The sequence below is a fragment of the Brassica rapa genome, chromosome A10 (genome assembly GCF_000309985.2).
Source record: "Brassica rapa cultivar Chiifu-401-42 chromosome A10, CAAS_Brap_v3.01, whole genome shotgun sequence".
NCBI lineage: Eukaryota > Viridiplantae > Streptophyta > Magnoliopsida > Brassicales > Brassicaceae > Brassica > Brassica rapa.
The window spans coordinates 11,561,519-11,574,035 of record NC_024804.2 but is presented as its reverse complement, the minus strand read 5'-3'; the positions used below and the strand labels follow the sequence as shown (position 1 = coordinate 11,574,035).

Below are 12,517 nucleotides of genomic sequence, written 5' to 3'. Positions count from 1 at the left end.
GCTCCTAAGACAAATGTTGTAGTATAATGATTGTCGAACCAGTTCTGAGAGATATCAAGCACCGAGAATGCAAGTAATCACTTAATCTAAGTGCAACCAATGATTTAGATGGTTTTTAAACTATGACTAATTAAAAGGAATACTAAATGATACTTTTCTTAACTATTGGAAAGAGAACTCATGATATAGGGATTAGACCTCGGTGATCAAGTTTCGAACTAAAAATGGCAAACGATCAATCAATCTATTAACCTTAAGCTTAGACGCAATCCTAAACAAACTCTATGTCTAGATGAATGTTCATTTACTAAACACAATTCAAACATCAAATGTCTTTGGTTGAATATATGAAAGCAATCATTACTAACAAGTCTATTAGCTATCTTAGCATCTCTAACAACAAATGTCTTTGGCAGAGCATGCTAAAAGCCTGGAGAGTTGTCTCGGGCATTTCATCGAACACCTTTCGGGTGAGAAATGCCTAAGGATCAACAATTGAGTGGCCAACTCAGAAGATGCTTTATGTTCACTCTACTAGCAAGGAATATGAATGATCTACACTAAACATCCTAGTTCTAACCTAATCACCCTTAATCTCCCTAACCCATGAATTCAAAGGTGATTACTCACTAATCTCCATGATCCCTCTTAAACCCCATGTTGGATTTCAGATTAATCATGTAGAGAAATACAGGAAATAAAGGACACAGAATTTCAATAACAAAATTGATCAATTGATTCAAAGAGATCACTTTCCAAAGTTTTTGGTGGTTTTTCTAAGAACAAAGATGATCTGCCTCCTGGTGGCTTACAGAGTAATAAAACATAGGTTTTAGAAAATAAAAACGTGCATAATGAATGACAAAAATGCCCTTGAAAAAACACATGAATTCGAGCATATAGGCGACCGCAGCGACCTCGGCTCGCATCGCTCCAGCACGTCGCTCTGGGCTTCGGGAGCGACCTCAGGGTGTCGCTGCGAGAGGTCGCTCCGGCTTCAGTTTTGAGCTCTGTTTCGTCAGAAAGAGAGCGACTTCAGGACGTCGCTCCAACGTGTCGCTCCGAGAGGTAAGGCACAGCGACTTCAGAACGTCGCTCCGGTTAGGTCGCTCCGAGAGGTAAGGCACAGCGACTTCATCGTCGCTGCGGTTAGGTCGCTCCGGTGGGTTGCTCGTCCGCTGATCACTTTAAACCTTCTTTTGAGCTCCAAATGCACCCAAACGTCTCCAAAACTCCATGTGGATACTCCAATACCTGATAAGGACTCAGTATGCAAAATGCAACCTACAAACATGACAAATCCTAATCTATATGATCAAAATGCATATGGATGGATGGAAAAAAACAATGGAAATATGCATGATATCAACAAACCCCCCCCAAACTTGTTCTTTGCTTGTCCACAAGTGAACTTTCCTAGAACTCAAGGGAGAGAGATTGAAGGTGGGAGCTCATAGCCAAAAAAACACCACAACTAGCAATATAATTAGCACACACTCTCTTATTACACTCTAGCTTCTCTAGGCCTATCTCAACTCCTTTTGTCCCTACACTCATCATCAAGCATCCACACATTCAAATCAACCAACTCTCACATTCATTAAGCACAAAACAACGCAGGTGAATTCTTGCAAATGGTCCGTTGGTCCAAGTCATTTGGGTGGGTAAGGGAAGGCTTTTATTCAAGTGATTCAAGAGGTTCAAAACATATGATCTTTAAGGTGGTTTACTCTCAAAACAAGTAGCCTTGACATTGCACATAAATATCTAAGAAAGGGACCAACTCATGCATACAATGCTCAATCTCCATTGTTCTACCCTTTTCCCAAACATACAATTACACAATCATTCCCAAATGTCAAACCCAACTCACATCTCTCACCAAAAGATCTTAAGAACTTTAACTCTTTCTTTTTGAAATCTACAAGGGATTTTTCTACAACCTCAAAACATTTCTTAGCTCCTAACAACTTTGCTAGCCCCCTTTTCTTTCTTTTCTTTTTTTTCGATTTCTTTTTTTTTTTTATATTTTTTTTTTTAGGTTGGGGGCCAAGACTTTTCAAAACTAGAGCTAGAGGTTCTCTACTTATCCCAGAAAATCAATTCACTTAAGCACAAAGAGTATCCTTTTTATTTTTCATTTCTCCCAAATCATGATCACAACACTCACCCTCCCACCTATAGCTAGACAATAGAGTGTCCAATCTAGCAAAAATGAAGATCAAGCATTGTCGTTCCCGATACTCTCAACATTATGCGCATGTAAGACTTTCCGAAGAAGGCCTCACTCATCAAACAATGAAAGCTTAAAAGGAAGGAAAGGTTTTGGGAGTGGTCTACCACTAGAGTTTGTCAAAAAGATTGGCATAAAAGATGTGACAACTCCAGTGTGTATAGCCATGACTCAGTACACAAGGGACCCTAAGCAAGAAGCATTAAGTTCATTCATTTCTAATAAGGTTGTAGTTGGCTTCAAAGACTGAGTTTCAGCAATCAACAAGTTTCAAGAAGAGTTTTCAAGGCTCGAAACATACAAGTCTTTTCGAGAGGTGCATGGCTACTCAATGGTGCAACGTAGTGTTCTTTACAAGGCATTTAAAATCATTGCTCCCAATGCAAGTGAATGCAACCTATATGCTCTAGACTCTCCTAATGGTGCAAATGATGCAAACTAAATGAAAAATTCTTTTTTTTTTTTTTTTTATGCAAATAGGTGTGCAATGCATGACTCAAATGAAACACAATCAAAGCAAACATGATCAAATGCTTGGTACCTCCCCCAAACTTGAGTTACACAGTCTCTGTGTTGTCAAAGAAAGAAGGAGATACCGAGAAGAAAACTAATATGCAAAAAATGAAAAGGTATATACAAGGGAGAGAAAGAAGTACCTCCTATGGATAATAGGTGGGGGCAGATGCCCCAGCATCGTCGTCGTCAGGAGGGAAGGTGGTGTAGTAACCACCGGATGCTGAACCGGAGCCTCCATACCATGGCTGGCTCTCAACCTCGTCAATCTCGTGCTCACTGTCAGAAGAAGCGAGGGATGGGGATTTGTTGCCGGAAGTGGAAGGTTGAGTGGGTGGGTTCCTCCACTTACGCTGAAGCTGCGCAGCAGTGAGGGGGAAGCCAAGAGCATCAGGCGGGGGTGGGGGCTGGGGGTTTGAGGTGTTCGCGAAAGCGAAATCGGCTGAGCTACATCCAGCTATTCCTCCCCTAGTTAAGACATCAGCTACTTTCTTCATGAACTTGGCTGAAGTCTTTGCCTGCTTCTTCACAGTCTTGCTGAGCGCCTTGCACTTATCCTTCAGCTTTTCTATCGTTCTGTCCTGAGCTTTGTTCCACCTCTGGAGACGACCAATGTGGTCATGAGCATCACGGAGAGCTCCAGGGGAAGGACTCCGTCATGGGGCTTGAAGTAGTAGCGCGGAGGTCCATAGATATGCTCAGACGTGTCTGCAACAGGCGGGTCAGGTTGCGTAGGGACACTCCTTCTCCTTGATGAAGCTGCTTGAATTGGATCGAGAGGCCCGTGTTCTCCGAGAAAGTACTCCTGGGGAATGTTGAAGCTGACAGCTCCTGGTATCTCTAAACTCGTCAGGTTCCGGTTTGGAAGAACCACCTCGACTGGCTTGCCCTGCAAGTAGTAGTGGTAGACGTAGTCCTTCCCATACATCCCACTGAAATAGGTGGCAATCCTCAAGTAGGTGCCATCAATGAACCTAGGCCCCGCTGCGTCCTTTCCCAAGGGAACATTCAGAAATTGGAGCAGTGGTGTGATCATTCCGCCTATCCCCATCTTTGGGCGCGAATCAGTGGTGTACCACGCCCAGTCTCTGTAGTGTTCGAGACGGCCCACAAAGAAACTGACCATCCCAAAGGTAGCATAGATATCAGTGCTGGGAAGGGGTAACACTCCAGGTTGAGCGTAAGGACGGATAGCCGGACAGAGCAGTCGCATGTCTTCCTCAGTAACATTACCAGCTTGCTTCCGTGGGTAGAAAGCATGGACTAGCAATCTGTGGAGGTAGCGTACAGACGGGTGTCGGATGTGTGAGTTCTTGTCAGCCCCGGTAGAGTGCCTGTTTCCAGTGATCAACTTCCAAAGCTCTGTGGGAGGTTCTCACACTTGGGAAGTGAGTGGTCTTCTAGGTCTTGGAACCCCATGACCCTCCCAATGTCCTTGAAGTTCATGTTGTATTCCCTTCCATTGACCTTGAACGTGATTTTTCCCCATCCTTGCCTCACATGCGCCGTGTCGTGGTAAGTGACCACAAGAGAGGATAGGAACTGACAAGTGACATCCTTGTAGAAAGGATAAGCCATGGTGAGGAGTTTCGGCATCTTCAAATGTCCCAGCATTGCCTCAATATCAGAGTCTAGACCCAACTCCTTCAGCAGGTTGAGGTCGGCGAACCTGGTTGGAGCCCAGGTGACTCCATTCTTCAAATGATCATACAGCTCCTCTACAGATGGAGTTTTCGCCCTGTCTCGATCAACAGCAACCCCTTTGCCCTTTGACATCTTGGCTTTCTTCGTAGGTGCTGGCTCATCATCACTCTCAGTTTCACCTTCCTCATGGGTGGGAACTGCTACACTTTTCCCTGCCCTCTTCTCGTGTTCTTTCGATTTCCTTGCAGCCAACGTCTGCTGTCGCACAGTCCGCTGCGTCCCTGAGCCAGTTGGCTCGCTTGTTAAAGCCTTTTCCTCTTAGTGCAAACTCTTGATTTTCGGCTTCTTGCCTCTCAGCTTCCAACCTGCCCTTTGTCTTCTTAACCATTTTCACCTGAAAAGTTACAAACTTGGAAAGGGATAAGTAGATGGAAGTGAAGAAAAAGAAGACTTTGCAAGCGAACATTTTGCAAGAATGAACTTAACAAATGAATTTTTCAGTTTAAACTCAAGTTCAACACAATGCAACAATGTAACATCTTAACGCATCTAGTACACCCGCAAACACACTCAATTAAGGTCAAATTCGAAAAATCCCTAATTCCATGAACCCTAATTTTGCCAAAGTGCAAATTAAACTCAATTTCACCATTAATTCAACAACCCAACATGATAGATAAACTTTCCCTAGTCTATTTCACCACAATCTAGCAAGAACAGGACCAAATTTCGACTTTCAAATTCTAGGGTTCATGGACCTACGAATTTGAATTTTAAAACTCAATACCTTGCTCTGGATGAAAGGAAATGGTGAATGGGTGGTGAGGAATAGACTACAGGGGCGAAAGCTTGGATTTAGAAAGAAGAAGCAGTTGATTTGGGTGAGAATTGAGAAAGTTTTGGGGATTTTGGTGTGGATGAGTTTGAGAGAGTTTGTGAGTTTGTGAGAGGAGGGGAGAGGGATAGAGTTGGAGTCGCAGGGTTGGGGTAGGTTTAGGGTCGTCTGGTTCGGTTTAGGGTGGTCTAGGGTCGGTTTACTTGAATCAAACCGGGGTTTAGAGTTAGGAAACTTACCTGGACCGGTCGGGAGCGACGTGAGGGTGTCGCTGGGAGAGGTCGCTCCCGAGTCGTTTCCTCGCGTCGTGTTTCGACAAAACCGCGAGCGACCTTGAAGTGTCGCTCTAGAAACCTCGCTCTGGGCTGGAGCGACTTCAAGGTGTCGCTCTAGGACGTCGCTCCGGGTCAGTTTTTGAGCTCCGTTTCGTCGAAAACGCGAGCGACTCCGAGGTGTCGCTCCCATAATGTCGCTCCCAGCTGGAGCGACCCTTCGGCCTCGCTCCGAGACCTCGCTCCGAGATGATTTTTTTCTCGAGCCAACGACGAAACCGCGAGCGACTTCTAGGTGTCGCTCCCATAACCTCGCTCCCAGCTGGAGCGACTTTGAGGTGTCGCTGTGAGACCTCGCTCCCACACACGACTCCTGCTCTATAAATGAATCGATCAGGTACCTGCATGCAATTTTTCTCTCTTTTTTTTTTTTTATGCAATAAGATGAAAAACACCAATGCAATATATACAAGGATACGCATGGGACTTCCTCCCAAGTGAGCTTGTTTTAAGTCTCGAGCTTGACTTTGCCTCCTTTTAGATTAGGCCGGGGTAGGATCAGACAGTGGAGTTGAAACCCCATCTTCCTCTGGTGCAGTAGCCATGTAGAGCTTAACCCTTTGTCCATTGACTGTGAAGTCTCTTCCATCAGTGCTCCACAAAACTATTGCTCCATATGGTCTAACCTCCTTGACCTTGAAAGGACCGGACCACCTTGACTTAAGCTTTCCTGGAAACAACTTCAGCCTAGAGTTGTAGAGAAGAACTTGGTCTCCTTCTTTAAACTCTCTCTTCAGGATGTTCTTGTCATGGAAAGCCTTAGTCTTCTCCTTGTAGATTCTTGAGTTCTCGAAAGCATCCAATCTTATCTCATCAAGCTCATGTAGCTGAAAGAGCCTTTTCTCCTTGGCACTCTTGATGTCAAAGTTCAGCAACTTTATTGCCCATAGTGCCTTGTACTCAAGCTCCACTGGCAAATGGCAAGCTTTCCCATACACTAGGTTGAAAGGTGTGGTACCCAGTGGTGTCTTGTACGCTGTCCTATAAGCCCAAAGTGCATCGTCAAGCTTATTGGACCAATCCTTCCTTGTAATCCCCACAATCTTCTCCAGAATAGACTTGATCTCCCTGTTAGAAATCTCAACTTGGCCACTTGTTTGGGGATGATAAGGAGTTGCCACCTTGTGCTTCACACCGTTCTTCTTGAGAAGTCCCTCAAGCAGTTTGTTAATGAAGTGGGAACCTCCATCACTGATTACAACTCTTGGAACTCCAAACCTTGGGAAGATGATGCTCTTGAACATCTTGATTACAACTCTAGCATCATTGGTGGGGCTTGCAATGGCTTCCACCCATTTGGAGACATAATCAACAGCCACAAGGATATATTTGTTGCCAAAGATGATGGAAATGGTCCCATGAAGTCAATACCCCAGACATCAAACACTTCAACTTCAAGGATTGGATTTTGAGGCATCTCATTCCTCTTGGTGATGTTTCCTCTTCTTTGGCAAGAATCACACTTCGAAACAAAGGCTTGTGTATCCTTGAACATGTGTGGCCACCAGAATCCAGCTTGTAATACTTTTGCAACTGTCTTGAAGGTGGCAAAGTGTCCTCCATAGGATGATCCATGACATTGTGCAAGGATCCCATCAATCTCCTCATTTGCAACCACTCTCCTATAAAGCTGATCTTTGCAGAGAATGTAGAGGTAGGGCTCGTCCCAGTAATATCTTTTCACATCCTTGTAGAACTTCTTCTTGGCATAGCCTACAAGATTCAAAGGTTCTCTCCCTGTGGCTAGGTAGTTAACCAGATCAGCATACCAAGGTTCTTTCTCCTCTGTTGCTTTGACCTCTTCCAGCTTCCTACCAGTCTCACAAACTGCTATCACTCCTTCGATAGCCATGATCTGCTCTTCAGGAAGTCCTTCGTCAATAGGGATACCAGACTCTACCCTCAACCTGGACAAATGATCAGCTACTCCATTCTCAACTCCAGGTTTGTCCTTGATCTCCATATCAAACTCTTGGAGCAAAAGGATCCACCTCAAAAGCCTGGGTTTTGCATCCTTCTTGGCCAAAAGGTGTCTCAAGGCGGCATGATCTGTGTAGACAATGACTTTAGACCCAACCAAGTAGCTCCTGAACTTCTCAAAGGCAAAAACAATTGCCAGCATCTCCTTCTCTGTTGTGGCATACTTCATCTGGGCATCATTGAGGGTTTGGCTGGCATAATAGATCACATGGGTTTTGCCATTTTTCTTCTGCCCCAGAACAGCTCCCACAGCATAGTCACTGGCGTCACACATGATCTCAAAAGGGAGATCCCAATCAGGTGGCTGGACAATTGGGGCACTAACGAGTTCACCCTTCAGCTTCTTGAAAGCTTGTAGACATTCCACATCAAAACTGAAGGTAGCTTCCTTGCACAGCAACCTGGTCAAAGGTCTAGTGATCATGGAGAAGTCCTTGATGAACCTCCTGTAGAATCCAGCATGACCAAGAAAACTCCGGATGTCTTTCACTGTCTTTGGTGGAGGCAGACCAACCATAACATCGATTTTGGCTTTATCTACCTCAATCCCCTTCTCTGAAATCTTGTGTCCTAGCACAATCCCTTCTTTGACCATGAAGTGACACTTCTCCCAATTCAGCACAAGGTTGGTGTCTTCACATCTCTGTAGGACCCTGCACAAATTTGACAAACAAGCAGAAAACGAAGATCCGTAGACAGAGAAATCATCCATGAATACCTCCACAACATCCTCAATCAGATCAGAGAAAATTGACATCATGCACCTTTGAAAGGTAGCTGGAGCATTACATAGACCAAATGGCATCCTTCGATATGCAAAGGTGCCATAGGGACATGTGAATGTCGTTTTCTCTTGATCATTGGGATGTATGGGGATTTGGAAAAATCCTGAGTATCCATCAAGGAAACAATAGAATGGGTGATTCGCAAGTCTCTCAAGCATCTGATCAATAAATGGTAGTGGAAAATGATCCTTTCTAGATGCAGAGTTTAGTTTTCGGTAATCAATGCACATTCTATGACCTGTGATGGTTCTTGTTGGTATCAATTCATCCTTGTCATTCTTGATCACAGTGATACCACCTTTCTTTGGTACAACATGCACAGGTGATACCCATTTAGAATCTGAGATAGGGTAAATAACACCAGCATCTAGGAGTTTAAGAATCTCTTTCTTTACAACATCCTTCAGGTTAGGATTTAACCTTCTTTGATGCTCGATAGAAGTCATTGATTCATCCTCAAGATGTATCCTATGCATGCACAAAGAGGGTGATATCCCCTTGATGTCATCTAGTGAGTAACCTATTGCCTTTCTAAATCTTTTAAGTGTTTTCAAAAGTTCAGATAGCTCATTCTCAGTAAGTTCACTACTCACAATGACAGGGTAAGTTTCATTAGGACCAAGGAATGCATACCTTACACCATGGGGAAGAGGTTTAAGCTCCACTTTAGGTGCCTTTAGTTCACTCCAGTCATCCTGCTGGTTGTCCTCTCGTTGAGTGACTGAGACTTGTTGGTGAACCATCTGTGGAAGCTCCTCGTACTGGTCCTTACTGAAAAACGCCTGGTGTGAATCCAGCATCATCCCATAGGCAGTACTCTCCAGGTTCTCAATCACCTCAGCCTCTTTCTCTACAGTTAAAGCATGCTGTAGAGGGTCCTCTAGTGACAACTCTTCAAGGAGTTCATCAGCAAGGGCATCCATCTCTTCGATGTAGAACACTTGTCCTTGAACTGTTGGCCTCCTCATTACTTCCTTGATGTCGAAATGCAGAACGTGCCCTTTACCCAGATGGAGATCAATCTTGCCTTCTTTAACATTAACAATAGCTCCTGCTGTGGCTAAGAAAGGTCTTCCAAGGATTAAAGGATCTTGAGCTTCTTCACCCATTTCAAGCACCACAAAGTCTGTAGGGATCTCATAATTTCCAACCATCACTGGGAGGTCCTCTAAGATACCCACAGGGTACTTCACTGAACGATCAGCCAATACCAGAGAAAGTCTACACTTCTTGTACTGAGTGAAACCCAGCTTCTTAGCAACAGATAGGGGCATCAAGCTGACACTGGCTCCCAAATCGCAGAGACATCTATCAAATACCATAGGCCCAAGAGCGCAAGGTAATGTGAAGCATCCAGGATCTTCTAGCTTCTTTGGAATGACCAGCCTCTGAATGATAGCACTGCACTCATGAGTGAGAATCACCATGCCCTCCATCTCTTTCTTCTTTGCAGCTACAGCATCTTTGAGGAACTTGCTGTATTGAGGGATCAGCATGAAAGCATCTATAATGGGCATTGTGACTTGGACTTCACTCATTTGCTTGTCAAACAAAGCTTTGTACTTCTCTAGCAGCTGCCTCTTGAATCGACCTGGGAATGGAAGCTTGGGTTCATAAGCAGGAGGAACAAAAGAGTTTTCACTTGCAGGAGTGACGACTTCACCATCTTTAACTGTTTTCTTCTCTTCTCCAACCTTTCCTTTTCCTTTTGCTTCCACTATCTTTTCCAAGATCTCGTCATTGATCTTCTCATCAACAATCACCACTTCATCATCTATGGTGATGGCAACCCCCTCACTTTGTTTCTCAGCATCCTTGGTGAGAGTTCTCTGAGGTAACTCCTTACCACTCCTGAGAGTGATAGCTTTCATGGTTTCCTTGGGGTTTTGCTCAGATTTTCCAGGTAGAGAACCTTGTTGGCGATTTTGTTGAGTGTTCATGGCAGCAAACTGGTTCTCCAAAGCTCTGAACTTGTTGTTGAGCTCATTGTAGCTCCCATCAATCTTTGAGTGAAGATTCTTCAACTCATAGCCAATATGCTTCTCACTTCTTGTTTGAGACTCCAGGATTTGTTTCAGTAGAGCATCAGTGCTGCTGACTTGAGGAGTGGAGGTAGAGGGATTAGATTGTTGTTGGGAAGAATGGTTGCCCTTGTTGTTGAAACCAGGAGGAGGGTTCTGCTGAGGTTGATAGCTGCCTTGCTGATTGTTCCGAGGCTGATAACCACTCTGCTGGTTGTTGGAATAGGACTTCTGTTGGTAGTTGTTGTACTGAAAGTTGGGTTCTTTCTTGTACCAGCTACCATTGTTGTTGATGAAACACAGCTCTTCCTGACCTTCCAAACCCTCAACTTCATGGACAATAGCTGGTGTCTCTTGGCTTGGGTTGCCGACAAAGTGCAGCTGCTCTTGGGTAGCTTTATCAGCAAGGAGGATGTCTATCTTATCCTGTAGAGCTTTCAACTCCTTCCTCGTTTGCTTATCCTCAGTTCTACTGCTTCTGTCGTGGTCTCCACTGTAGACTGCATCGCTCTTAACCATGTTGTCAACCAGCTCCTCTGCATCCTCCTCAGTTCTCCCCAAGAAGAACCCATTACTAGCTGTATCCAGTCTGGCTCTGTACTTAGGGAGAGCACCACGGTAGAATGTGCTCAGCAAGCTCTCCTTAGAGAAACCATGGTGTGGGCATTGAGCTTGATAGCCCTTGAATCTCTCCCAGGCTTCACTGAAACCTTCCAAGCCCTTCTGTTGAAAGCTGGAGATCTCGTTTCTCAGCTTAGCAGTTCTTGAAGTAGAGAAGAACTTCTCCAAGAATGCTTTCTTGCAGTCATCCCAAGTGGTAATGGAGTCGCTGGGTAGAGACTTCTCCCACTGACGTGCCTTATCTCCCAAAGAGAAAGGGAATAGCTTGAGCTTTAAGGCATCTTCGGACACACCATTGGTTTTTGACAACCCACAATAGCTGTCGAACCTGTCCAAGTGATCAAATGGATCCTCTAGAGCCAAGCCATGATACTTGTTGTTCTCGATCACGTTGAGGAGTCCTGACTTGATCTCAAAGTTGTTGGCTGCCACAGCGGGTGCTCGGATTCCCAATCTATGACCATGAATGTTTGGACGGTCGTAAGTGCCAATGGGTCGAGCTGCTCGCTGTTGGTTAGGTGGGCCATTGTTGTTAGCGCCATTGACGCCTGCATCTTCTTGATGAACGTCTCCCATGTCAGTGTTCAGTCTCTGCAATTGAGCCTGATGTTCTTCTTCTCTTCTCTTTCTAGTACACTCTCTCTCTAAAGCCCTGATGTCTGCTGCTCTTGGAACTAGGTTTGATGGACCCCTGCTCCTCAAGTTCATACACCTGTAGATTAAAGGGAGGTGAAGAAGAGTCAGTAACAAAAGAAAATAAAAATGACTTAGTCTCAAGCAATTGACTAAATCTCAATGTTTAAATCTACTCAGAATTTGGCAACGGCGCCAATTTGATGTTAGGAGTTTTCAAGGCTCCTAAGACAAATGTTGTAGTATAAATGATTGTCGAACCAGTTCTGAGAGATATCAAAGCACCGAGAATGCAAGTAATCACTTAATCTAAGTGCAACCAATGATTTAGATGGGTTTTTAAACTATGACTAATTAAAAGGAATAACTAAATGATACTTTCTTAACTATTGGAAAAGAGAACTCATGGATATAGGGATTAGACCTCGGGTGATCAAGTTTCGAACTAAAGATGGCAAACGATCAATCAATCTATTAACCTTAAGCTTAGACGCAATCCTAAACAAACTCTATGTCTAGATGAATGTTCATTTACTAAACACAATTCAAACATCAAATGTCTTTGGTTGAATATATGAAAGCAATCATTACTAACAAGTCTATTAGCTATCTTAGCATCTCTAACAACAAATGTCTTTGGCAGAGCATGCTAAAAGCCTAGGAGAGTTGTCTCGGGCATTTCATCGAACACCTTTCGGGTGAGAAATGCCTAAGGATCAACAATTGAGTGGCCAACTCAGAAGATGCTTTATGTTCACTCTACTAGCAAGGAAATATGAATGATCTACACTAAAACATCCTAGTTCTAACCTAATCACCCTTAATCTCCCTAACCCATGAATTCAAAAGGTGATTACTCACTAATCTCCATGATCCCTCTTAAACCCATGTTGGATTTCAGATTAATCATGTAGAGAAAT

The 12,517-nt window shown here is 44.1% G+C and overlaps 1 non-coding gene across 1 annotated transcript; it reads left to right on the top strand.

The window, feature by feature from the left end:
* Positions 1-10,992: 10,992 nt before the first annotated feature.
* On the top strand, positions 10,993-11,099 carry LOC117129395. Its single transcript, XR_004453044.1, has one exon. It is a non-coding gene; the product is annotated as a small nucleolar RNA R71 (small nucleolar RNA).
* The last annotated feature ends 1,418 nt before the right edge of the window (positions 11,100-12,517 follow it).